The 27,124-nt window shown below is 41.7% G+C and overlaps 1 non-coding gene and 1 pseudogene across 1 annotated transcript; both read left to right on the top strand.

The window, feature by feature from the left end:
• Positions 1–218: 218 nt before the first annotated feature.
• On the top strand, positions 219–342 carry LOC133058924 (U2 spliceosomal RNA; annotated as a pseudogene).
• Positions 343–6,001: 5,659 nt separating this feature from the next.
• LOC133058935 (U6 spliceosomal RNA) lies at positions 6,002–6,108 on the top strand. The gene has a single exon (XR_009693443.1). It is a non-coding gene; the product is annotated as a U6 spliceosomal RNA (small nuclear RNA).
• Positions 6,109–27,124: the final 21,016 nt, after the last annotated feature.

The raw sequence follows: 27,124 nt of genomic DNA, 5'->3' as shown, positions 1-27,124 counted from the left end.
ATTCGTAGGATCGATGTCAATGCTAAAAATGGCACACCTGTCAGGCAGGCGTGTTCTAGGAAGTCAACGGATGGTGGCAACTCAATCTTAGATGCACACATTTGTCTTTCAGAATCCCTTCCAGGTCTGAAAGAAAAACCAGGTTAAAAAAAGGGGGGGGGGTGGTATGTGCCTAGCAGTGGGATTACTGGGTCATATGGTAGTTCTGTTTTCATAGAATCGCTTCTCGGCCTTTTGGCTAAGATCAAGTGTAGTATTTTCATAGAGATACATGTACGCCAGTGTTCACTGCAGCTGTTTACAACAGCCAGGACATGGAAGCAATCTAAATGTCCACTGACAGATGAAAGGATGAAGAAGATGTGGTACACATATGCAGTGGAGTATTACTCAGCCATAAAAAGGACTGAAATTGGGTCATTTGCAGTGATGTGTTTGAACCCAGAGTCTGTCATACACAGTGAAGTAAGTCAGAAAGAGAAAAACAAACATCATACATTAATGCATATATATATATACATATGGAATCTAGAAAAATGGTACTGATGAACCCATTTGCAGGGCAAGAATAGAGACGCAGACATGGAGAGCAGACTTGTGGACGTGGCAGGTGGAAGGAGAGGGTGAGACAAATTGAGAGACAAGCACTGAAATACACACACTACTATGTGTCAAATAAGTAGCTAGCGGGGAGCTGGTGTATAGCACAGGGAGATCAGCTCAGCACCCTGTGATGACCTAGAGGGGTGCGGCAGGGATGGTGGGAGGAGGTCCACGAGGGAAGGACTGTATGTATACATACAGCTGATCCACGTTGTACAGTGGAAACCAACACAACACTGTCAAGCAGCTCTACTTCCATTTTTAAAAAATCAGCAAAATCAGAGCCTGTGCACACGCAGGTGGGTGTACCTCTAAGCCAGTGGGTCTCAAAGGTTAGTGCCAAGAGAATCACCTGGAGTTCCTGTTAAGACACAGATGCTGGGCTCCACCTTACGGATTTTGATTCAGGAGGTCTGAGGTGGGGTCCAAGAACTTGCATTTCTAACACATTCTCAGGTAAAGTTCATGCTCCTGGTCTGGAGACCACACCTTGAGAACCCACAGTCTAAGAAATACCCAAAACAAATTAGTGGCAATGATAACTCTGCTTTTTAAGGTCACAGAAAAGAAGAAAATGTATCTTTGACCAGAATTTCCATAGCATTAATTTTCATCAGGACAGCAGTGATAATACCTTCTGACATTTACACCAAACTTCCCATTTCCAAAGCCCTTTGATGAACACTGTCTCACTTGAACTTCCAAACATCCCTGTAAAGTACCTGTTTCACTCATTTCAGGACAGTGAGAAAACAGAGAGGTTAAGCAACTTGCCCCAGTTTTCTTAAGGAGTAAGTGGTCAAGCCAAGATTTGGGTCGTTGGCCTTCAGAAGTATTTCTGGGGTAGACTGTGACACAGGAATTGAACTCTGGAAGCATTAGGGTAAAATGTGAAATTCTGTTAAAATTAACAAAGCAAGGTAACTGTAGTCTCATAATATCAATGTCAGAGGTTCTTTACCAATAAGTCAATATTAATTTCTTCTTACTCTGCACCATTTATAAAAGCTGAAGAATCTTGGCATTCATAGTGAATTTAATTTTTAAAAAATTCAAAGAAGCTCCTTTAAAAGGCTAAGTAGAACAGAGACTGATACATATATATACGTGCACACACAAAGTCTGAATACAAAGGTCAGCAGCAACTGTGAAGTCTGGGAAGAGGACAGCATTGGGAGAAGAGGCGTTACTTTTTAGCATCAGTTCCCTCACCCGCTTCCTACAGGGAGTGGATCTTTGATGTTTCCATCAGGTTAGCATCTTAGGGTTTGAGAACCAGCAGGAAACTCTGAATCTGCAGGGAGCAGAGGGAACTCCATGGTTGACAAACTGCACAGAGATAATACAATCGGACCCGAGGATGCGGTCCACAAATAGTCCCACCAGAATCCCCCACAGAGAGGACGAACCTCTTTCCTTGTCGTGCCTTCACACCCATGAGGATCCTACAAGACCAGCGAGATGCTGAGTTCTGGGGCCAGGGGAGAAAAGGCTGTCAGAACATATTTCACGCACTTCATGACATTTGAATGTAACCAATTAGTGCCAGGAGGAGACAGCAGAGTGACAAAGAGCCTCAAAGAAGACACAACAAAACACATGTATAGGGACAAGAGGCACGGAGTGCTGTCCAGCCTCATCCCACAAAGCCACGGCTAAGTTTCCCTAAAAGCCATCAACTTAACATAACCAGGCCAGAGCCCCTCCTCAGGGTCGTTCCATTGTTTTTTTCCCAGAACAGACACTCCATCCTGACATGATCAGTGCTGAAGGGAAGAGAGATTGAAGAAATAAAGGCAGATGAGGGGCTGAAGGCTTAAATCCATGGCTGATTCATATCAATGTATGACAAAACCCACTGGGAAAAAAAATAATAATAATAATAAAAAAAAAAGAAAAAAAAAAAAAGAATGAAAAAAAATAAATAAATAAATAAAAGAACAGTAAGGAAACTCCACAGTTCTAAGGATATCAGCATCTGTTATTTTTGAGTCAACAGCCGTGGTATGTTAAAGAAGACCACATCAATTATTTTGAAAGATTATTGCTCAATATTTGAGAATTTAAAGCTAGAGATCCTTTCAAATCTCTACTGTTGCTTACACAAATCCCTCTGAGCGGACTTATCACAGACAGCTGATCATGCACTGCTAGCTCACTGAGGCCAGAAGCCAACACTCAATCACTTTTGTACACTATACTTTAGCACAGTGATGGGCATAGCGGTGAGGACACTGTAATGACTGCATAAATGTTTGTTGAATGTCTAGTGAATAAGGGATGCAAGAGGGTGGGGGAAGAAGCAGGGAAGGAGGTACAAAGGGAGGAATAAGGAAGAGCGATGATAATGTGTGAATGACACCCTACGTTGGGAAAAGTGCTATGAGTTGTATTGTGTCCCCCAAAAAGAGACACTGTCATAACCCCTGGTACCTGGAAATGTGACCCTGTTTGGAACTAGGGTCTTTGCAGATGATCCAGGTAAGATGAAGTCATTAGAGGGAGTCCTAATCCAATATAGCAGCTTCCGAGGTGGCTCAGTGGTAAAGACTCTGCCTGCCAATGCAGGAGATGTGGGTTCAATCCCTGGGTTGGGAAGATCCCCTGAGAAGGAAATGGCAATCCACTCCAGTACTCTTGCCTGGGAAATCCCATGGACAGAGGAGCCTGATGGGCTACAGTCCTTTGGGTCCTAAGAGTCAGACACAACTTAGTGACTAAACAACAACAACCCAATATATCTGGTGTCCTTTCAAAAAGGGGAAATCTGGACACAGACAGTCACAGAAGATGATGAGGTGAGGACACCCACCTGGTGATGGAGGCAGAAATTGACTAGACGGACACAGATACAAACAAAGGAACACCAAGGACTCTGGGCCACCACCAGGAGCTAGGAAGAGGCAAGGAAGGAGTCTACTCAGAGTCTCAGAGGAAGCATAGCTCTGCCAATGCCTCAGTTGTGGACTTCCAGCCTCCAGAACTGGGAGACCATAAATGTCTGTTGTTTGAAGCCACCCAGTTCATGGGACTTTTTATGTAGCCTTAGCAGACTAGTGCAGAGAGACTGTTCCACGGGTTTCTATTCATTGATCATCTATTACAGGGGCTGACAAACTTTTCCTTTACAAAATATTTTAGGTGCTGTGGGCCATAAGGTCTCTGTCACAGCAACTCAAGTCTGTCATTGTAGTTTAACAGGAATCACAGACAATGCCTAAATATATAAATGCGTCTGTGTTCCAATACAAGTTTAATTTTTAGACACTGAAATTTGAATTACCTATGCTATGTGTCAGGAAATATTCTTCTTCTTTTGTTATTTTTCTCCCAACTATTTAAAAATGTGAAAACTTTGTGCTTTCAGGCTGTACAAAAACAGACAGTGGCCAGATTTGGCCAGCAAGCTATAACTTGTCTACTCCAAGGTACAGATCCAGGAATCAGAAATGCCTACCTGCAGTCCTGATTCCACTTATTATTCTTGCAACTTAATTAAATCATTGACTTCCATCTTCAAAGACTATAATAAACTTTTTCTTCCCCACGTGAAAGTTTACAAGGATGAGATGAAAATCATATACTTTAAAACACTTTGTATACAGTTAACCCTACTGATACTTGGATAGATTTAGCTCTGTCTCACTCTTCAGAAATACTAACACTAAGGTCAGGGTGATGATCAAGTGACCCTGAGTCATGGAGCCAGGGCAGAGTGGAAAAAAGACACAACTCCCTTAAATCACCTACATCTTCAGATGGATCACACAGGAGGAAAAGAAAATGCCTATCACACACAAGGGCGTGGGCAGATGAAGGACTTTCTGGGATACACAGCATCTCCACTGCAAATGTACATCATCGCCTTTGGTCACACTTGACCTGGAGCTAACTGCTGAACCAAGAATTTCTTTTAGGGAATGTTCTCAACCAGGACGGGCCTGCTGACGAGAGCCTAGAGCTCAGTTCCCTAGATTATCATTCTAAACAAACACTCATCATCACTAAAGCTCCTTTGGCCATTCTTGAGTCCGTTGCTACGGTGCCAACAGCTGACAAAGCCATAAATATTACCCCACACACAGCACTTCTTCACATTCGCCACCGCAAGGAATTGGAACCCTGCCACTGGGCTCCGCGGGGGCTGGACTAGAGCTGACAGCTCCAGATTTTCAGGTCTGGCACAAGGTAAAGCCAAAGTAAGCACCGCAGAAGAGAGAAAAGAGCTCACGGGATGAAGTTTCATTTTGCCCACACAACACAGGGCTGCAGACTTCCCTGGGACAGAGTAATTCCTTGAGGAGGTCAGAGCAGACCCTCCAAATGGCTAGCACACACGAGTTGTGGTCATAAACAAGGATTTTACTCCAAATTAATTATTCTGATTCTCCTTTGTCCCTAAGACTGTGCATTTCCGGGATGTAAAGACAAGTGTGGTCACTAAACTTATTCTCAGTTCCTGACTCCTAGTACTCATGTTTGAAGTGAACAGGAAGGAAATCACATCTTTTGCCAACTCCTGGCTGCCACCAATATCTGGAGTTTCATCCTCCTTGTTGTCTTCCTCTCTATTCCCATCCATCCTGGCATATCACTGTGTGTGTGTGTGTGTGTGTGTGTGTGTGTGCACGCACGCGCTCCGTCACACAGTTGTGTCTGACTCTTTGTGACCCCATAGACTGTAGCCTGCCAGGCTCCTCTGTTCACGAGATTTTTCAGGCAAGAATACTGGAGAAGGCTGCCATTTCTTACTCCAGGGGATCTTCCTGATCTCAGGATCAAACCCGTGTCTCCTGCATTGGCAGGTGAACTCTTTACCACTGAACCACCTGGGAAGCCCTGGCATGTCACCACCTGTCTTCAAAAGAACAGAGAAAAAAGCCATAGTTATTATCTCTTAGCAACTTGATGCCCTTCTTCTAAAAGATGCTCACAGAAAAGCATGACCAGGCCAAAGGTGTCCCTCTTGGAAGCAGGGTAGCTGGATGGAAAGGATACACGCTCAAATTCTGGCTCTGCCCATGTTATGCGGCTAGAGCTCATGATTTAAATTCTGAGCCTCAATTCCTTATCTGTAAAATGCAAACAGATTTCCTGAGAAATCTGTATGCAGGTCAAGAAGCAACAGTTAGAACCAGACATGGAACAACAAATTGGTTCCACACTGGAAAAGGAGTACATCAAGGTTGTTTATTGTCACCATGCTTATTTAACATATAGGCAGAGTATATATTGAGAAATGCTGGGCTGGATAGGACAAGCTGGAATCAAGATTGCTGGGAGAAATATCAATAACCTCAGATATGCAGATGACACCACCCTAATGGCAGAAAGCAAAGAGGAACTAAAGAGCATCTTGATAAAAGTGAAAAAGGACAGTAAAAAAAAGCCGGCTTAAGTGTTCGCTTCGGCAGCACATATACTAAAATTGGAACGATACAGAGAAGATTAGCATGGCCCCTGCACAAGGATGACAGGCAAATTCATGAAGCATTCCATATTTTTTTGAGTAAAAAAAAAAAAAAAAAAGCTGGCTTAAAACTCAACATTCAGAAAACTAAGATCTTTGCATCCGGTCCTATCACTTCATGGCAAACAGATGGGGAAACAAAGGAAAACAGTGACAGACTTTATTTTTTTGGACTCCAAAATCACTGCAGATGGTGGCTACAGCCATTAAATTAAAAGACACTTGCTCCTTGAAGAAAAGCTATGACCAACCTACACAGCATATTAAAAAGCAGAGACATTACTTTGCCAGAAAAGGTCCATCTAGTCAAAGCTATGGTTTTTTCCAGTAGTCATGTATGGATGTGAGAGTTGGACTATAAAGAAAGCTGAGCACTGAAGAATTGATGCTTTTGAACTGTGGTGTTGGAGAAGACTCTCCAGAGTCCCTTGGACTGCAAGAAGATCCAACCAGTCCATCCTAAAGGAGATCAGTCCCGAGTGTTCATTGGAAGGACTGATGCTGAAGCTGAAACTCCAATACTTTGGCCACCTGATGTGAAGAATTGACTCATTGGAAAAGCCCCTGATGCTGGGAAAGATTGAAGGCAGGAGGAGAAGGGGACGACAGAGGATGAGATGGTTGGACGGCATCACCAATGGACATGAGGTTGAGCAAGCTTCAGGAATTGGTGATGGACAGGGAAGCCTGGAGTGTTGCAGACCACAGGGTCTCAGACAGTCGGACATGACTAAGTGACTGAACTGAACTGAAAATGGAAACAAGACAGCTTACCTGAGAGTATTTGGTAAGAATTTAAGAGAATGTGTGCTCCAAAAATAGTAGTTATTATTATTTCAGAGCATTATGAACTTCTTCTCCAGCTTTGTCTCCAGCCGTTCTTACTCTACAGACTTCACAAATGCCTATTTACAGGGCTGTATCTGTGCCGCTGGGCTTCCCTGGCCACCAAGATGGTAATGAATCTGCCTGTAATGTGGGAGACCCAGGTTTGATCCCAGGGTTGGCAAGACCGCCTGGAGAAGGAACTGACAACACACTCCAGTATTCTTGCCTGGGAAATCCGATGGGCAGGGGAGCCTGGCAGGCTAGAGTCCACGGGGTCACAAAGAGTCAGACACAGCTGAGTGACTAACACACACACACACACACCTGTGCCACTAAAGTTCACAATGGTGCGTGAGGAAGCAGAGGAAAGCTACAAGGTTACTTGAAGCCTGGGATCTAGAAGAGCAAGTGGCTGGGGCCAGGGAGGAGGGACTGGCCCCTCCTCCCTCGAATGATCTCTGGTCTATCGTATGCTAGCAAATTCTCATGCCCCTGGCTGAACTAGGTGGATAATGACTCATACTGTGAATACCGTGCAGTCTTTGAGAGGAGAGAAAAGTGATATGAATGATCACTTTCAACACACATGGTTATGCTTGCAGGTCTGAATTATTGAGAAAATATTCCAGAGGCTGCTATAGCCCATCCTCTAGAAAAGCATGATATTTCAAGCAGCTAGAGAGAGAATACAATCAGGGAAAAAAAATTAACTTGGAAAAACTTCATGTCATCCAGAGAAAACAATGAAAAACATGATACCATATTTAGTTACTTTGGAGGACGTAGGGTGGGTGGTTAAAAAGCACTGTTAGGCCCTGGTGGCCCAGTGGTTAAAAGTCCATGCTGCCAGTGCAGGGGGCACAGGTTCAATACTTGTTTGAGGAACTAAGATCCCGCCTGCTGTGTGACCAAAAAAAAAAAAAAGGAAATAAAATATCCTGAACTGGATAAAAATGAAAACATAACATATCAACTAAAAAAAAAGTTATGTGGGGAAAAGAAACAAATTTTAAAAAGTAATAAAGCACCATTGGTATTGATAATAAGATTCCCCCCTTCAGGGCTTCCCTGGTGGCTCAGTGGTAAAGAATCTGTCTGCCAAAGCAGAAGACATGGGTTCGAGCCCTGATCCAGGAAGAACCCACAGGCCTCAGAGCAACTAAGCCCTAGAGCCACAACTACTGAGCCTGTGCTCTAAAGCCCGGGAACTGCAACTACTGAGCCACAAGTACTGAAGCCCACAGCCCTAGAGCCTGTACTCTGCAATAAGACACGCCACTGCAATGAGAAGCTAGCATGTTGCAACTCGAGAGTTACTCCTACTCACCACAACTAGAGAAAAGCGTGAGCAGCAATGAAGACCCATCACAGGCCAAAATAAAAATACATAAAATTAAATTAAAAAAAAAAAAGGTTCCCTCGTTCAAAATTCTCAGGTAAGGCAGTAAAGAAACACGGCCAGTCTTGGGCAGTGAAACTGAAGTGCTCAGCCCTTGGAGAGATTCTTACTGGCAGAGTGGTAGGAATATCTTTCATCATGAGGTTTTCACACAGTGTCTTCCTCTTTTTTTTTTCACAGTAATTCTGTGTACTAATATGTACCTACATAGATCTGTCTTCTGAAAAAACAATATGTTAATCTAGAATCCAAGCTGATGCAATACTAACTTGTAAATTTAGTGGGTGGGGAGGAGAGAAGGGGGAAGGTCAAGAAAGAAAGACATTCTCATAATTACTGGCTGTTACAAATCATTTCAATTGACACACAACAAGAATGGAGGCTGCAGGGCTCAGTGGGATGGGTTCCTGTTTAAAAGCCCAGCACTGTCATTAATCAATGAATGGTGATGTGGCATTATCTCAAGCACTCTAAGGGACGGTTTGACAGGAAATCAATGGCTACACAATTTTTACTGCACACCAGAAATAAAAATAAAAGATCTAGCTTGCTATAAGCACCTTTCATAATTACAGGACTTCAGATGCAGTCCTTATCCTAGTTCCAAATTGCTGCATCTTCATTTCTTCAGTTTATTTTGAGATCCACCTGCACAAGCTCTCCATGTGAAAGGCTAATAAGAGATGATTAAAGTGTTCCGCAGGGCTTGGGGAAATCCCATGCTTCACTTTTTTTTTTTTTTTTTTTCATGTCTTTCCAACTGCCCTGGGTCCATTTATTCAACAAACATTACTGAACACTTACGTTGCAGACATTAGGCTGGGTTCTGTGGAGAGTATATTGATGAATGAGATATGACATATGCCTTGAAGAAATAACAAGCAAATCTATGAAGTTTTTCATATTCCTTGAAGAAGTTCTACTCATTTCTGAGCCTGGCTTTCTTCTTTTCAGTGTCTTCCATCCTGCTTATGTGATCCCTTTTTCCTTTGTGCCACTTCTATATCTTGAACACATTTCTATTAATAACCATTCTCATATTATAGTGCATTTATTTGATTATGTCCTTTGCCCCAGAGAACTCTGGAAGCCAGATGGCCATGCTATATGCATATTCCTATTCACAATGTGAATTCACAATTCACACATTCCCATATTCACAATGACTCATATATAGTAGATTTTTTTTAATGTATTGAATATAAAACATAGTCCATCCACTTCTATGCCTTCAACTGCTAGATGAAAGATGTTTATTCTCTTTTAAAATTTATTTTACTGAAGTATAGTTGATTTATAATGTGTTGATTCTGCTGTATAGCAAAGTGATTCAGTTCAGTTCAGTACAGTTCAGTCCCTCAGTGTCCGACTCTTTGCGACCCCATGAATCGCAGCATGCCAGCCCGCCCTGTCCATCACCAACTCGTGGAGTCCACCCAAACCCATGGCCATCTAGTCGGTGATGCCATCCAACCATCTCAACCTCTGTCGTCCCCTTCTCCTCCTGCCCTCAGTCTTTCCCAGCATCAGGGTCTTTACAAATGAGTCAGCTCTTCATATCAGGTGGCCAGAGTATTGGCGTTTCAGCTTCAACATCAGTGAACACCCAGGACTGATCTCCTTTAAGGTGGACTGGTTGGATCTCCTTGCAGTCCAAGGGACCCTTAAGAGGCTTCTCCAACACCACAGTTCAAAAGCATCAATTCTTCGTCACTCAGCTTTCTTTATAGTCCAACTCTCACATCCATGCATGACCACTGGAAAAACCATAGCCTTGACTAGATGGACCTTTGTTGACAAAGTAATGTCTCTGCTTTTTAATATGCTGTCCAGGTTGGTCATAACTTTCCTTCCAAGGAGTGAGCTCTTTCAATTTCATGGCTGCAATCACCATCTGCAGTGATTCTGGAACCCAGAAAAATAAAGTCTGTCACTGTTTTCCTTTGTTTCCCCATCTATTTGCCACGAAGTGATGGGACAAGATGCCATGATCTTAGTTTTCTGAATGTTGAGCTTTAAGCCAACTTTTTCACTCTCCTCTTTCACCTTCATCAAGAGGCTCTTTAGTTCTTCTTCACTTTCTGCCATAAGGGTGGTGTCATCTGCAGAATATCTGAGGTTATTGATATTTCTCCCGGCAATCTTGATTTCAGCTTGTACTTCTTCCAGCCCAGCGTTTCTCATGAAGTACTCTGCATATAAGTTAAATAAGCAGGGTGACAAAATATAGCCTTGATGTACTCCTTTTCCTATTTGGAACCAGTCTGTTGTTCCATGTCCTGTTCTAACTGTTGCTTCCTGACCTGCATACAGGTTTCTCAAGAGGCATGTCAGGTGGTCTGGTATGCCCATCTCTGGAAGAATTTTCCACAGTTGATTGCGATCCACACAGTCAAAGGCTTTGGCATAGTCAATAAAGCAGAAATAGGTGGTTTTCTGGAACTCTCTTGCTTTTTTGAAGATCCAGTGGATGATGGCAGTTTGATCTCTGGTTCCTCTGCCTTTTCTAAAACCAGTATGAACATTTCAAAGTTCACGGTTCACGTATTGCTAAAGTCTGGCTTGGAGAATTTTGAGCACTACTTTACTAGCATGTGAGATGAGTGCAATTGTGCGGCAGTTTGAGCATTCTTTGGGATTGCCTTTCTTTGGGATTGGCAATCTTTTCCAGTCCTGTGGCCACTGCTGAGTTTTCCAAATTTGCTGGCATCTTGAGTGAAGCACTTTCACAGCATCATCTTTCAGGATTTGAAATAGCTCAACTAGAATTCCATCATCTCCACTAGCTTTGTTTGTAGTGATTCTTTCTAAGACCCACTTGACTTCACATTCCAGGATGTCTGGCTCTAGGTGAGTGATCACACCATCATGATTATCTGGGTCATGAAGATTTTTTATACAGTTTTTCTGTGTATTCTTGCCACCTCTTCTTAATATCTTCTGCTTCTGTTAGGTCCATACCATTTCTGTCCTCTGTTGAGCCCATCTCTGCATGAAATTTTCCCTTGGTATCTCTAATTTTCTTGAAGAGATCTCTAGTCTTTCCCATTCTCTTGTTTTCCTCTATTTCTTTGCATTGATCACTGAGGAAGGCTTTCTTATCCCTCCTTGCTATTCTTCGGAACTCTGCATTCAAATGGGTATATCGTTTCTTTTCTCTCTTGCCTCTAGCTTCTCCTCTTTTCTCAGCAATTTATAAGGCCTCCTCAGACAATCATTTTGCCTTTCTTTTTCTTGGGGAGGTCTTGATCACTGCCTCCTGTACAATGTCACGAACCTCTGTCCATAGTTCTTCAGGCACTCTGTCTATCAGATCTAATCCCTTGAATCTATTTGTCACTTCCACTGTAAAATCATAAGGGATTTCCACTGTATAATCATACCTGGATGGTCCAGTGGTTTTCCCTACTTTCTTCAATTTAAGTCTGAATTTTGCAATAAATCCCCAAAGGCAGGGACTCTGTGTTATTGACAACATATGGTACATAGTGGCACTAGTGGTAAAGAACCTGCCTGCCAATTCAGGTGACATAAGAGATGTGGGTTCGATCTCTGGGTTGGGAAGATCCCCTGGAGAAGGAAACAGTAACCCACTCCAGTATTCTTGCCTGGAAAATTCCATGGGCAGAGGAGCCTGGCAGGCTAAAGTCCATAGAGTCGCAAAGAGTTGGACACAACTGAGTGACCGAGTACTCACACACACACGGCACATAGCTACCGGTCAATAAATATTTGCTGAAAAATTGAAGAGATGAATATTTAAATAAATAAGTGAAAGCAGTCAAGACATCACATAAGGTGAGGATGAAAGATGATCCTTGATTTTAGTATTCAGGAAAATAAAGGTTGACTTCTATTCTTGTATGTTACCACATAACTTTCATGAGTTTCACATTGGAAGGTTCAAAAATTCCTGATAAAATGAAAAGTCTCCTGCTAGTCATTAGGCCTTCCTTCCAAGAGCAAAATCTCTATAAAATGGATGGATAGCTCTGAAGAGGTGCAAGTAGGTTTTATCCAATGGTTTTCATCCAGATAACATATAACAGAGTTATATCTGACTCTTTGTGACCCCATGGACTGTAGACCACTAGGTTGCTCTGTCTATGGAATTCTCCAGGCAAGAATACTGGAGTGGGTGGCCATCTCCTTCTCCAGGAGATCTTCCTGACCCAGGGATTGAACCTGAGTCTTCTGTGTCTCCTGGATTGTGGCCAGATTCTTTACCATCTGAGCCACCAGGGAAGCCCAACAGAGATGGGCTGGCTTTAAGAGATGAAAGGTTAAACACATCATTTCAAAATTGCTTCAGCAAATAGTACTGTCTTTAAGCCAAGGAACTTAAAATAATTATAATCAACTCATCTCTTAGTGACCTTGAATTTTTTACTATTATCTCCTGTACATGTTATAGTCACATGCCCTCTATTTGAGAAATCCTTGCAAAGTAGAATCACAGATTATTCATCATCATAAGACCCCCAAGTTACTGATATAAGAGGAACATTTTGATGATAAATCCCTAGACAAATGAATGAAACAGAACCTCTGACAGATTGCTAATGTTTTATTTTCAGATTTACAAATGAGAACTTGAAATAAAAAGGACGGTGGAATAAAATAAAAGTGGAAAACACAAGTGCAGTCTGCAGACAACCAATGCCCTTCAGGACATGAGGTGGGGAATTAGAATGAAATGTGGTTCAGCAATCTCTGAGAGTTGCTGAGAAGTGAAAATTCAGCCTACCTGGGCCTGTGCAAAAACAATCATGATTATTATGTACGCTGCCTCCCACCCTCCCCTCCTTCCTGACTGCCAGCGGGTGCCATCTGCATACAGGAGACCGTCAGAACAAAGATATGTGCAAAAGGAATTTGCCCTTTTCTCGGCCCTGCCCCGGGGAAAGTTAAGCCAAGAGAGACTAAATTCTTCCTACCATGTACCTGTGGCACACAGCCTGCATCTCCAGGGCGCTTTGCACTCTGATGGGAGTCACATTCTGAAAGCTGATAAACCAGCTTTCTGTACATTAGAGACTTGGGGAAAATACTTTTAAATTCAAGGCATTTTGAAAACTATTTCCTAGAGAGGTCTGCCAGGAGACTAAGGGAATCCAAAGGCCCTGAAGTAGCTGTGCTAGATCCCACGTGGCTCCTGTCCAGCATCCTTGACACCCGGAGCCCACAGCCCCACCGAGAAGCTATTCTCATCTTAGATACATCAAGTCTCACTCCATCCTCTTAACCACAAAGACTGAGTCCGGAATTCAGAAAAAAAAAAAAAAAAACAACACTTCTATGTTGTTTGATTCAACATTGTTAAAGGCTGTCAGAAAACAAGTGTGAGTTATTCAAAGAAGGCTGAGTTCTATGGGCTAAGTCAGAAATGCCTGGTATTAAAGAGAGGCAGTGTGCCCTAAAATAGGGGTCCCCAACCTCCAGGATCTAATGCCTGATGGTCTGAAGTGGAGCTGACGTCACAATAACAGAAATAAAACGCACAATAAATGTAATAAACTTGAATCATCCTGAAATGATTCCCCCCCCGTCATGGTCTGTGGAAACCAGCCCCTGGTGCCAAAAGATTGAGCACCCCTGCCTACAATGTCTTTGCAGTATGGTACAAGAAGTGTGGGCCTTCCTAGTGTTTCAGGAGTAAAGAACCCACCCGCCAATGCAGAAGGCATGGGTTCAATCCCTGGGTTGGCAAAATCCCCTGGAGGAGGAAATGGCAACCTATTCCAGTATTCTTGCTGGGAGAATCCCATGGACAGAGGAGTCTGGTGGGCTACAGTCCATGGGGTCGCCAAAAAGTCAGAGATGACTTAGTGACTGAACATGCAAGCACAAAAAGCATAGGATTTACAGCCAAAATACATAGATACACTGTCTTCAGCAGCACTCTGCACGAGCAGCATGACTTTGTACAAGTTACTGAACTTTCTGGGCCTCAGTTTCCTCTACTGTAAAATGGAAACAAAAAAACCCACTTCATAGCATAGCAAGGATTAAATACAATCATTAACACACAGCCCACAGCTCCAACACTGATGAACATTCAAGAAACATTGCTCTCTCTTCCAGTTCGAGCTCCTAAAATAACTTGACTAGAAAACGAAGTTTACCTGTCAAATAACTTTTAATGCAGCACTGAACACTAATAAATTAAGACTATTGTTGGTTAGTTCAGCACTAAATCATGTCTGACTCTTTGAAATTCCATGGACTGTAACCCACCAGGCTCCTCTATCCATGGGATTTCCCAGGCAAGAATACTGGAGTGGATTGCCATTTCTTTCTCCAGGGGATCTTCCCAACCCAGGGATTAAACCCATGCCTCTTGCACTGGCAGACACGTTCTTTACTGCTGGGCCACCTGGGAAGCCCCAATAAATGAAGATGGATACACCACAATACAAGATACAATATTTTATTACATGAAAGACATCATCGATCATAAGACATCACTAAAAAGGAAAAAGTGCTGCTAATCATATGTTGTCATTGACCCTATGAAGCATCACAATTTCATAAAAGCTAAAATATGAAAAATATGTGTACATTTTCATAAAATCAGTGAAACACAGTTAAGTATTTATGATTCCAGAGAAGCTTAGAGATAAAACAGAAGCAAGAACCAGGAAACAAAAAGATTTCATATTTCCCTTCTGTAGCTTAATCTCTTTACTTTTAGGGGAGAAAAATAACACAAAGGTATGGGCTTCCCTGATAGCTCAGTGGGTAAAGAATCTGCCTGCAATGCAGGTGGCCCTGGCTTGATTCCTGGGTTGGGAAGATCTGCTGAAGAAGGGATAGACAACCCATTCCAGTATTCTTGGGCTTCCCTTATGGCTCAGTCTGCAACGTGGAAGACCTGGGTTTGATCCCGGGGTTGGAAAGATCCCCTGGAGAAGGGAAATGCTACCCACTTCAGTACTCTGACCTGGAGAATTCCACGGACTGTATAGTCCACGGGGTCGCAAAAAGTTGGACACAACTGAGCGACTTTCACTTTCATTTCGCAAGCCAAACAGTCTAGGAATTGCTCAGTTAGGAATTCCTTTAAATACCACTTTATGGTGGCTCACCATAAAGATGGTAAAGAATCTGCCTGCAATGTGGGAAACCCGGGTTCGATCCCTGAATTAGGAAGATCCCCTGGAAAAGGGAATGGCTACAGACCCCAGTATTCTTGCCTGGAGAATCGCATGGAGAGAGGAGCCTGGAGGCCCATGGGGTCGCAAAAAGTCAGACACAACTGAGCAATTAACACTTACTCAGTTTACATCAGTACCTAGACATGTAGAAACATTATTTGAGGGAACAGCAAGTGGAAGAATTTGGAAGGTATTACAGTCTTCCTTTTAAATCCTTTAATTTCCATCTAAGTGTTCTAGATGCTTAAGTACGTGAATGTGTAGTTCTAACTCTGTAAGAAGATCAACCACAGGGTAATTCTGAGGCTTGGAGGCCACCGGAGTGCCTCCTGACCTTCTAGTTATGTAAGCTATAGCGACATGTAGTGGTGGCTCCTTAAATTACAACCAGGTGTCCCATAGGGGTGGGACACCTGCTCCAATCAAATGACTACGCAATGTTCTTTATCACAGTGTGAGTGATAGCTCCATACTCTTGCCAGACGGAGGTTGTTAACAGGTCTTCTAGAGGTGGTTCCAAAATTGGTGGCAGCCAATACCACTATAACCTTAATTTGTTTGATATTTTCTGCACATCCTTTATTTCATTAATGGAGTCCCAGACCTGGAGGAGACCCTAGGGATTATCTAATTCAATTCTCTTATTTGCACATTATAAAACTGCAATTCAACTATGCCAGCCCAAGGTCATACAGCTAGATACGGGCAGATCCAGACCTTGAACCAGGCCTCCCAATTCTGAATGCATTCTTCTCTCAATTAAATTATTCTGGGATTCATGAGTATTAACTATGCATATTTTTAAGCCCTTATTGATTGAGCACTTAACATGTGATGAAGTGTTTTGAGCATATTTACAGTTCCATTAGAAAGTCTAAGCTGAATTAGGGGCTGATATAAAAAAAAAGAACAAGGGGCTTTCCAGGTGACCCAGTGAAACCACCTGTCAATGCAGGAGATTTGGGTTCAATCCCTGGGTTTTGAAGACTCCCCAGAGTAACCCACTCTAGTATTCTTGCCTGGGAAATCCCATAGATAGAAGAGCCTGGGGCATTACGTCCATAGGGTTGCAAAGAGTTGGACATGACTGAACTGACTTAGCAAACACACATATAAAAAACAAGGTCAGTGAAAACTAATTAAAATCTATATAATTCTGACTACTCTATGAGATAGGTACAGTTAATATCCCCATTTTACAGTTGAAGAAATTGAGGCATAGAGTTTCTGGTAATTATTAACTCCAAAAACTCCCTAAAAGTTACATAGAAAAGTAAATGCAATCATAACATAGCACACGGCTCAGCTATAAATGACAGTAACATAGGGTCAACAATATAAACCACAACTTTAGAACATAACCCTATCTGGAAGACATCAGAGAAAGTATGTATTGAAAAATAGGGCCAGGGAGACAGAGACAGGAGATAGAAGAAAACTAAGTCATCGGTTCCTGTAGCAGACATCAAGAGACAATATCAAAACTGAAAAGTTCAAACAAAAATAACAATATAAACACAGAGATGTTTGTGCTATGCTAAGCTACTGCAGTCATGTCCAACTCTGTGCAAATAATACATAATAAACACAAAAAATAAAGAGAACATTTTTAATCTTACAGTACGGTACAACAGCTGGCATACAGGGGCTGGCATCGAGTGTCCAGGCAAGAGGAGCTCCTGACTGGAGGAAGAGAGGAGGTGGGAGATGGTAGAGCTGAAGGATCGTCAGCAACAGAAGACGGAGGGCAGGCTGCAGTTTCACTCACGCCTGCCACTGATGGGACGCACGTTCGCATCTTTGAAAGCTCACAACTTCAAGGTTGGTATGCAGGGGACTTACTGCGTAAAGACTGAGCCCTCTGGACGTGAGACGGACCAGCTCTGCAGTGATGGCCAGTTCCAGGACTCTCTGGGGGATCAGCTGAGCCTGCGTCCTGTTTCTCCCTCCTCCCTCCCTCGAGGTGTTGGCCTCACACTGAGGGGTGGTCTCCCCAGGAAACTTCTCACACACAAACCTCCACATCAGAGTGTGTTTCCCAAAACTCTGACATGAGGGTCAGAGACAGGCCTTTTTACTGTGCCACTAGATATACTGCTAACATTATTTTCATTTAAATGATTTTAAAAACAAAGGCCCCTGATTCTTTCACCTTCTTTAACTTCCCACTTCAGAGAGTTTTTAACATGCATATTGCATGCTTTGATCTTATTTCATTTTAATAATGAAATTTATCTTCAAGATAATTTAATATTTGTCTAAATATCTACTATATACAAAGTACAGTGGAAAGTGAGGAGGGGAAAGACAGAGGAGAATGGACCGTGAATTAAGTGTGCGGTGACTAAGATGTGGGGCTTTCTTCCTTGACAAGTTTGTAATTCGATAGAGAACTTACAGTATACAACAACTGCTGTAAACCTAGAAGGTAACCAAGGCATGAAAAGCGCTAGGGACATTATGCAGAAGACGAGGTTGCTAGTTTTGTGTATGATTGTGTGGTTGTGGTGGTGGTTGTTTAGTCACTCAGCCATGGTTATGTGGTAGACAAGTAGAAAGGAAGAGAAGGAAGCAGGTGAAATGTTGCTACAATTTCCTGTTTAATCTCCTCAAGATCAACTAGCCTTTCAACACTGGATTAGAGTTTGACAGATGAAAAATGTCGATGAGTAATTTCAGACAGATATAGTAACTAAGAGGAAAGGGTAAAGGGTGAGGCGGTGTTTGGGAAAAAGTTCCTAATCCAGTTTGACTAGAGCAGTGGGTACACAAAAGGGAATAATGAAGTCAACGCTGGGAGTGTCCAGGGGTGGGGGCCGGTGGGAAACCTGCCCGCAAATGTATCTTCATTTTCAAGTCAGACACCGTCAGGTAAGGACAGTGGCCTTGACCAAGCCAGAGACCATCATACATCTTTGGATATGTCATAAGGGAGGCTGGCAACTGCCAGTTATTAAGTCAATGATCTCCGCTATAAACGGGATAAGTATTAAAAACTAAGACATACACAATTCATGTCTTCATACAATGCAACACTATGAAAATGTGAAATAAGGTAAAATGAAGGGCTAGAGAAAGCCAGATATGAGTGAATGATGAAATACATATGCACTCAAGAGAGACACTAATCTATTCAAAACATGGAACAAGTAGCAAAAGCTTGGGCCAGGTTGGTCTGGGTGAGGGAGCTGTCCGCCGTCCAGCACTCCACGCCAACACCACAGGCTTGGCTCTCCTGCTGGAAACCTTCCCAATTTCATCAAGGACTTTTAACTCATGACTTAAGTGAAGGAGGCAACCTGTCGCTGTTCAACCTCTCCATGTTTATAGAGACATTCACGACAAGGGGCATGAAACTTGTAAGATGATGAAAGTGAAAGTCTGAGTCACTCAGTCGTGTCTGACTCTGAGATCCTACCAACTGTAGCTTGTCAGGCTCTTCTGTCCATGGAATTCTCCAGGCAAAAATACTGGAGTGGGTTGCCATGCCCTCCTCCAGGGGATCTACCTGACCCAGGGACTAAACCTGGGTCTCCCACATTGCAGGCAGTTTCTTTACCATCTGAGCCAGCAGGACATTTGGTCATTAATTTTCTATTTTCACATCCAGTTATTCCTACCAGACTCTTTACTCCTATGCACTTAGAAAGGGGTTTCCAAACCCCATCATCAGAAGTGTATGGAACCTCCTAAACTCCCCAGAGATACAGAATTCAACCTCTTAAACTTAACTGAAACAAAAAGGGAATACCATACCAATTCTCTCTTTAGAAATGCTTGATAATTTGACTTAGGAAGTATTACAAAAGAGCATATGGTTGAATTCAAATGTAATTACTAAAAGGGAAAAAGTATCATTCAGTTATAGCTATTTATAGGGAAATTAATTAAGGAAAGAAATAAAAAAAGATGACCAAAAACAACTCCATACGTTCTTCAAAAGATGCACCTTGGTCTTGGATCACTGTCAACTCTCAATGTCAGACTCTAGGCCAGTTTGTTCATGGGGGCTGGCCAAGAAAGTCTTCTTTGGTGCCAACATTCTCTGGCCAACTCTCAGCATGGGGACACCCCTGTGTTGGTAATCTCTAGTTAATTTACCAGCAGTCCAGAAACTCTACATTCAGTCAGAATGGTTCATATCTACTCTCAGTCAACAGAAAGCCACAAATTTACCACCTCAGCTAAGTACTGGCAGGTCTTCAATGTAAAGTTCTATATATTAGTGACCATGACCTATATCCTCAGATGGTCCACAGCCCAAGAAAAGGTTTGGGTTTATTCCACAGTTCAGCATATGTCTGTCTGACTGCACAGCGGGACAGAAATCTTGCCAAATAACCTGGCACTCTTCAACCTGGCTATCAGAAGACTAAAAACCATACAGTCATTCTAAGCAATGTGCCAAGATAATAAATTGGGACATCTCCCATACAATTTCTTAACTCAGAATAAAAATAGACATTTTAAATTTCCTAATTTATAGTCATTCAATACAATATATTAATATACTTTAAAAATGCATGGGAGAAAAAGACTAATATATCACAGGTTAGTGATATAGAAACCACCCACCCACATTTCATATAACACTTGTTCATAAGCAAGATTACTATATCAGAGCAATTGACAGTATTTTTCATTCTGTACAAATCCAGAGACAACAAATAAAATTTCACTTTCTCTTCTCAATCTCTCTTTCTCATTCACGATACATTTGTACAACAGTGTCTCGAAAAATGCCAGCACAAGTAATCAAAAAATATTAATGTGTGTTGAACAAACAAATAAACAAATGCTGATCTCTAGAAGAAACCCACAGCTTCTCTTTTCTTGTTTTCTCATTAAACTTTTTAAAATGGGTCTCAAATTTTCTGATAGATTTTTGGTCACGTTATTTCCACTAAAAAGTACTGATTTTAAAAACTAATAATTTTAGTCATTAAAAAGAATTCATTTGAACCAGTCCTAATGAGATGGATGAAGCTGGAGCCCCTTATACGGAGTGAAGTAAGCCAGAAAGATAAAGAACATTACAGCATACTAACACATATATATGGAATTTAGAAAGATGGTAACGATAACCCTATATGCAAAACAGAAAAAGAGACACAGAAATACAGAACAGACTTTTGAACTCTCTGGGAGAAGTCGAGGGTGGGATGTTTCGAGAGGAATCGGGTGGAGAGGGAGGTGGGAGCGGGGATTGGGATGGGGAAGACGTGTAAATCCATGGCTGATTCATATCAATGTATGACAAAACCCACTGAAATGTTGTGAAGTAATTAGCCTCCAACTAATAAAAAAATTTAAAAAAATTAAAAAATAAAAAAAAATAAAAACTAATAACTTTAAAAGGTCACGCACAAAACAAATGGTCCACAAAAGTCTCCTTCCATTGTTTCCTTACCTCTTCTTCTAAAGAGAGCATGTGATGCGCATGGTAGAGACAAGGACAGTGGATCCCAGTGGGTGAAGTTCAGGTGTAATAAGCGGAAAAGGTCTGCCTTCTGGCAGTTTAGAATCCTGACTTCTTTTAGGGTCTCTCAGCTGCCCTCTTCCTACTGGATCCCAACTCCAGCCCAACAGTAGGGGGCATCATTGTTTTCCTCCTCCTTCATCACCTCTACCTCCCCTCTAGAACAGCAAGCAGACAACAGGGTTAGACCCAGGGTCAAAGGGCTTCCCTGGTGGCTCAGTGGTAAATAATCTGCCTGCAATGTGGGAGACGTGGGTTCCATCCCTGGGTTGGGAAGATCCCCTGGAGAAGGGCCTGGCAACCCATTCCAGTATTCTTGCCTGGAGAATCCACATGGACAGGAGAGCCTGGCGGGCGACATGGGGTCACAAAGAATTGGACACACACATGACTGAGCAACTAAGGACACAGGGTAAAAGATTTCTGTAGAAGCTGCCCTAGTCCTTCTGCGCTAGGCTCCCAGAGACATGGCCTTCTTCTCCTTCAGTCCTCTTCTCCTGCCTCCTCTGACTACCAGGATGCACATAACAGAACACAGTGAAACTCAAGGAAGGAGGCTGAGGAACTATCCGACTGGCCGAAAAGTTCACTTGGGTTTTTGTAACATCTTGGGGGACAAAACCAAATGAACTGTTTGGCCAACCCATTAGTAGGGACAAGTTTTCAGTCTGAGCCTCAGACCTGCTCTGGGGGGAGGGGTCCCACACATTGCTGTCCAGAAGACCGACAGACTGCCAGATGGTTTGTGACTGAAAATCTTAGCAATAAGGGGAAAGCATTTGTTCAGCCTTGATTTTGTGTGTGAGTGTGTGTGTGTATGTGTGTATCTTTATAGCTCCTTAGTTTGGGACAAATGTCCAGTTAAGAATTTAAAGTAATTAATCATGATCAAAATCATCTTGATGTAATTAATAATTAACACATAAATAAATATATAGATCAGCAAAAAGTGCTTTATTAAATGAGATTCAACAATCAGTGCTCCAAAAGATTTCAGACGGTGAATATAACTTCCATAGGGCATCACTGTAAAACTATGGAATGAAGTAGAGAGGGTGGGAACTCATCCCCCATGAAGGCCAGGGTACAAGACAACTTGTACAATCTCTAAACAAGCAGCAGTATAGAGTTTATTAACATCGTCAAGAAGACAACAATCAGGTACCCGTGTCATGTATGACCCAAGTGAATTTCACCATGAGTGGGAGCAGAACCTAGATGCAGTCCTCAGAAAACCTCGATCCCATCCTTAGTTAGAGCCACTTTCAGACCTGCCCTGGACCATCATCTTTCCTACACTGGGACACATTAACATTCACTATTGACAGTTATCGTCAACACTACCAACAATCTCTACTGTCTTCATTTTATTACTCCCAGCAACTTATTTAGTACTTGAATCACTTTTATAGGCACCAAATGACTTAACTCACTCCCTCCTTTAGAAAAGTCTTTTTAAAAAGTCAAAGCTTATATGAGCCTAAGTGGCTACTTTCTATTAGGAACTAAGTTGTAAAGAAATTTGGCACAGCAGCAGGAAAAGAAGACATTCAGAAGCCTAATCCAGGTCTTATGATATTCTTCATTATTTTAATTGAAAAGATTTTTGAAAACAGCAAAGTCATTTTCAAATATAATTATAAAAGCAATCAATTACACTATTTTGCATCATCTCAATTTTAATTTTCTCATCCTAAAGTTTATTATCACTTGACTGGTAACATGTGAAACTTTTTAAGATTTTTCTTAAAGCTCTGAAAAGCTATCAACTAGGAATATGGTGTGGTAAGATATAACGTTTCCTTTAAAAATATTTAAGTGCATGTGTAGAGTTCAGAAGCTGCTGTATATTTATTGTTTAATAAAATAATTCTAAAGGGAAAAATATTTCTTAAGTCCTTAACTGTAGCATAACAATCTATGACCACAATCATATGCCCATCCATCTTTATTATTCCATTTCTCCAAACAACTGTTCTTTAAATTGTTCACAACTCCCAAGTCTATATTTTCATTCACAGACTTATAACTATTCCAAACCATATACAATCCTCTCAGATCTCTTCACCTGATATTTAGGTAAAGACACACACACTCAGCACATCTACACTAAATTTATCAAATTTCCTCATGAACCTTGTCCTCTCTTTGAGCCCTGCCCTTCACACAAACCAAACTCATTAATGTCCACTGAGTAGGCTCTTGTGAGATACCCCAACTCGATCTATTTGCTCACATCTTCACCTGAACTGATCTTATATCCCCTCATCTCTACCCAATTCCTTCCTAAATCTTCCCCAGCAATACGCCTGTTCAACACTCACTCATCTCTCAAAATACATTTGAATTATCACCTCTCCTCAAATCCTCTTCCCACTCAAGTAGATAGTCATTCCTTCTGTGAGTTCCCCCTGACACCTCTATGCTCCAAACACTTTAGCAATGAGGCAAAGATGATTATTACAACCATATGGGAGAAAAGACGGTAGAAAAACATTAGCTGTTTTCAATTCCAAAATAAATCTCAGGAACCCTGAGATTTGCCACTGCGCTAATCTAGTGAGTCATGCTGTCTATCAAGAGCAGACTGGGATGGAGGGGTGTATGCTCTCTCTTAGTGATGTCTAAGAAACGGGAGTGCAGACAGGTGGTGATGGGCTCAGATAAATCAGGCTGGAGACGTAAATGTGTGCTAAGTCACTTCAGTCATGTCCAACTTTTTTACAATCCTATGGACCATAGCCCACCAGGCTCCTCTGTCCACGGGGATTCTTCAGGCAAGAATTCTGGAGTAGGTTGCTATGCCTTCCTCCAGGGGATCGTCCCAACCCAGGGATCAAACTCATGTCTCTTAAGTCTCCTGCATTGACAGGTGGGTTCTTTACCACTAGTGCACCTGGAGAGGTGAATACTGGATTGGAAACATGCTTCTGCAGATATACTTGTAAAACCATTTGTAAAACAAATTAATGTAGTCATAACTTTTCCCTTTCTTCTACTTTACCGGGGACGTGGGCCTCTGTGGCTAGGATGGCTGCCAGGCCTGGGTCTTTCATTGCATTGATTCGAGGTACAGGATGAAATTAGAGAACAGAAATAGTTGGAACAGCTAATATGACTTGTATCAAGAGAGAAAAAGAGAAGAGAGGAGAGGGGAGAAAAGGAGAGAGCAGATCCAGAAATGCAAGGAAGACAACGAGAGAGACAAACATTAGTGCAAAGTCCTTTGAGAAGAGAAGTCTTGGGAGCAACTGCTATGCTGTGGGAGATATCCTGTTTCATTGCATCTGAGATGTTATTACTCAAACAGTATCAATTCATCATCATTATACATACTGATGAAATATAGACTTGAAAAAAAAAGAGATGGGGAAAGGGATTTTATTTCCTCTTTGCACTGCATCAAGAGGCTATTTGAGACACTTAAAATTAAAATTTGTTTTTAACACTTCTTAAGGCACCTTTGGATAGGTGCTTGGGGTTTTATTTTTGCTTTGTTTGGGGGTTTTTCCGTGTGTTTTTAAGTAACAGAGTGAAAGTGTTAGTTGCTCAGTCCTGTTTGACTCCTTGTGACCCCATGGACTGTAGCCTGCCAGACTCTTCTGTCCTTCGGATCCTCCATGCAAGAATAGTGGAGTGGGTTGCCATTTCCTTTTGCAGAGGCTCTTCCCAACCCAGGGATCAAACCTGGGTATTCTGCATTGCAGGCAGATTCTTTACCACCTGAGCCACCAGGAAAGCCCAAGTGACAGAGGGCAGAGATTAACTTAAAGGCAGCTCAGCTTTATTTATTTACATTTAACTGTGGCAGAGCCCTTCTTAACATTAAAAAATAGAGACTTTTCAGATCCTTTTTCCCAGATCACTTTCTGGTACCAGGTTGAAAAGGAATGAGCAGCATTATAGGTTATTGTGCCACAGAAGATTATGTATGGGTTTGGAACAGTAGTAAGTCTAATAATTATCATTATGGATGTGAGAGTTGGGCCATAAAGAAAGCTGAGCACTGAAGAATTGATGCTTTTGAACTGTGGTGTTGGAGAAGACTCTTGAGAGTCCCTTCAACTGCAAGGAGATCCAACCAGTCAATCCGAAAGGAAATCAGTCCTGAATTTTCTTTGGAAGGACTGATGCTGAAGCTGAAGCTCCAATACTCCAATACTCCAATACCACCTGATGCAAAGGGCTGACTCACTGGAAAAGACCCTGATGCTGGAAAAGATTGCAGGCAGAAGAAGGGAACAACAGAGGATGAGATGGTTGGATGGCATCACCAACTCCATGGACATGAGTTCCATGATTTGATGATGGACAGGGAAGCCTGCTTCAGTCCATGGGGTTGCAAAGAGTTGTACACAACTGAGTGACTTAACTGAACTGATGAAATAATGATTATAGCTTATATTTTTAATACTAATCTAAGTTTTTAAATGAATGAATTCATTTATTTTTCATAATAAACTCTCTAAGATAGACACAGTTTATTATCTCTATTGAGGCACTGAGAATAATTGCCTAAGCTTATACAACCAGTAAGTGGCAGAGCCTAGGTTCACATCCAGCCAGTTGGGATCTGGTAACCATGGTGTTATCTGCCACATCCTACTGCCTCATGCAGTTAACATACAGTGCATGTTTTCTTTAAATGGAAGCCATTTATTACTCTTCCACATGAACAAAGCCAACCACACAATGTCTTTACGTAGTATACTTCAGTCAGCAAGTATATACCTAAAAGCCTTGGATAATGAGGAAAACAGGTACTCCTAAGCCAAATGATCCACTGAAACATGCACAGATAAAAGAAATACTGTTAGACAAAGTGAAAACTGGATTTCCTCCAACTGCAGGTCTTTTATCCCAGAAACTAAACAGCAAGTAAATATAATCAAGAAACACAGTTTAAGTTATTTAGAGGAAAAAGACTAAGAGACACTGGTAAGAAAGCTGCAAAGATTGAAGAAGACTCTGTATAGTTTGACATTAAGTTATGCAAATTATATGCAAACTATGCAAATCTGCATGAAGAAAGAGAAGCTGTGATTGTTTTCTCTTTCTTTAAGCCTTACATAAACACCTTCTGAAAGAGCAGTGGAAGGTACTAAATGTGAATTTCACAACAGTATCATTTTCTAGGTACCTTACATCTAGTTCATAGAAAACTGAATTAATCACATAATAAAAAAATGTAAATGCCATCGGAAATGCTGTAGTCTTTTTTTATCACTATGGTCATCTTAAATGGTTCTCAAGTGCCTTCTAGGACTCTATTTCCAGATCTCTGCCTTGTATAGTGATCCCATGCCTCCTTTTGCATGGGAACTGAGAGGTAGAAGTCACTTACATCAGAAGTTAAGGATATCTGTACTATATTTTCTAGATTCCACATACATGCATTAATATATAATATTTGTTTTTCTCTTTCTGACTTACTTCACTCTGTGTGACAGACTCTAGGTCGATCCATGTCTCTACAAATGACCCAATTTTGTTCCTTTTTATGGCCAGGTAATATTCCACTGTGTAGGGCAGAAAAGAGACACAGACATAGAGAAGGGACATGTAGACACAAGAGGGGTGGGGTGGGGTGAACTGGGAGATTGGGATTGACATATCGCACTGCTATGTGTAAAACAAGATGATGACCTAGAAGGATGGGATGGGGGGAGAGGGTGGGACAGAAGTCCAAAAGGGAAGTGAGATATGTGTATATATGGCTGACTCACTTCATTGTACAGTGGAAACTAGCACAACATTGCAAAGCAACTATACCCCAATTTAAAAAAAAGTTTAGTATGTGACATAACACAATGGTGAAAAGACTCAGCCTGACTATGAGTATATGCTAATTCACATACCAGTGAACTAGATGATGACAAACTCTATTTGATTCTCTGAGGTCATTTCCATCGGCTCACCCTTTACTTAGGAACAACTAGCTTGACACCATATCATTCTGACTTTGGATGAATAACATTCCATGAAAAAGCCTACTTTTCAAGTAATTCCAGTAACACAGAACAGCTATTTAACTGCCTTTTCTAGCAAAGCTATAACCCTTGAGATAAACAAAAAAGAACACCTCAAACTAAGAAGAAATAGAAGAGTAGATGAATAGAAAATTGGATGAGCATGGCAATTAAAAGGGCCTCCAAAGATTTCTGCCAGTTACTTCCTTAGAAAGAAAA

The sequence above is a fragment of the Dama dama genome, chromosome 6 (genome assembly GCF_033118175.1).
Source record: "Dama dama isolate Ldn47 chromosome 6, ASM3311817v1, whole genome shotgun sequence".
Taxonomy (NCBI): Eukaryota; Metazoa; Chordata; class Mammalia; order Artiodactyla; family Cervidae; genus Dama; species Dama dama.
The sequence above is the reverse complement of the archived record's forward strand: the minus strand, read 5'-3'. Positions and strand labels throughout refer to the sequence as shown.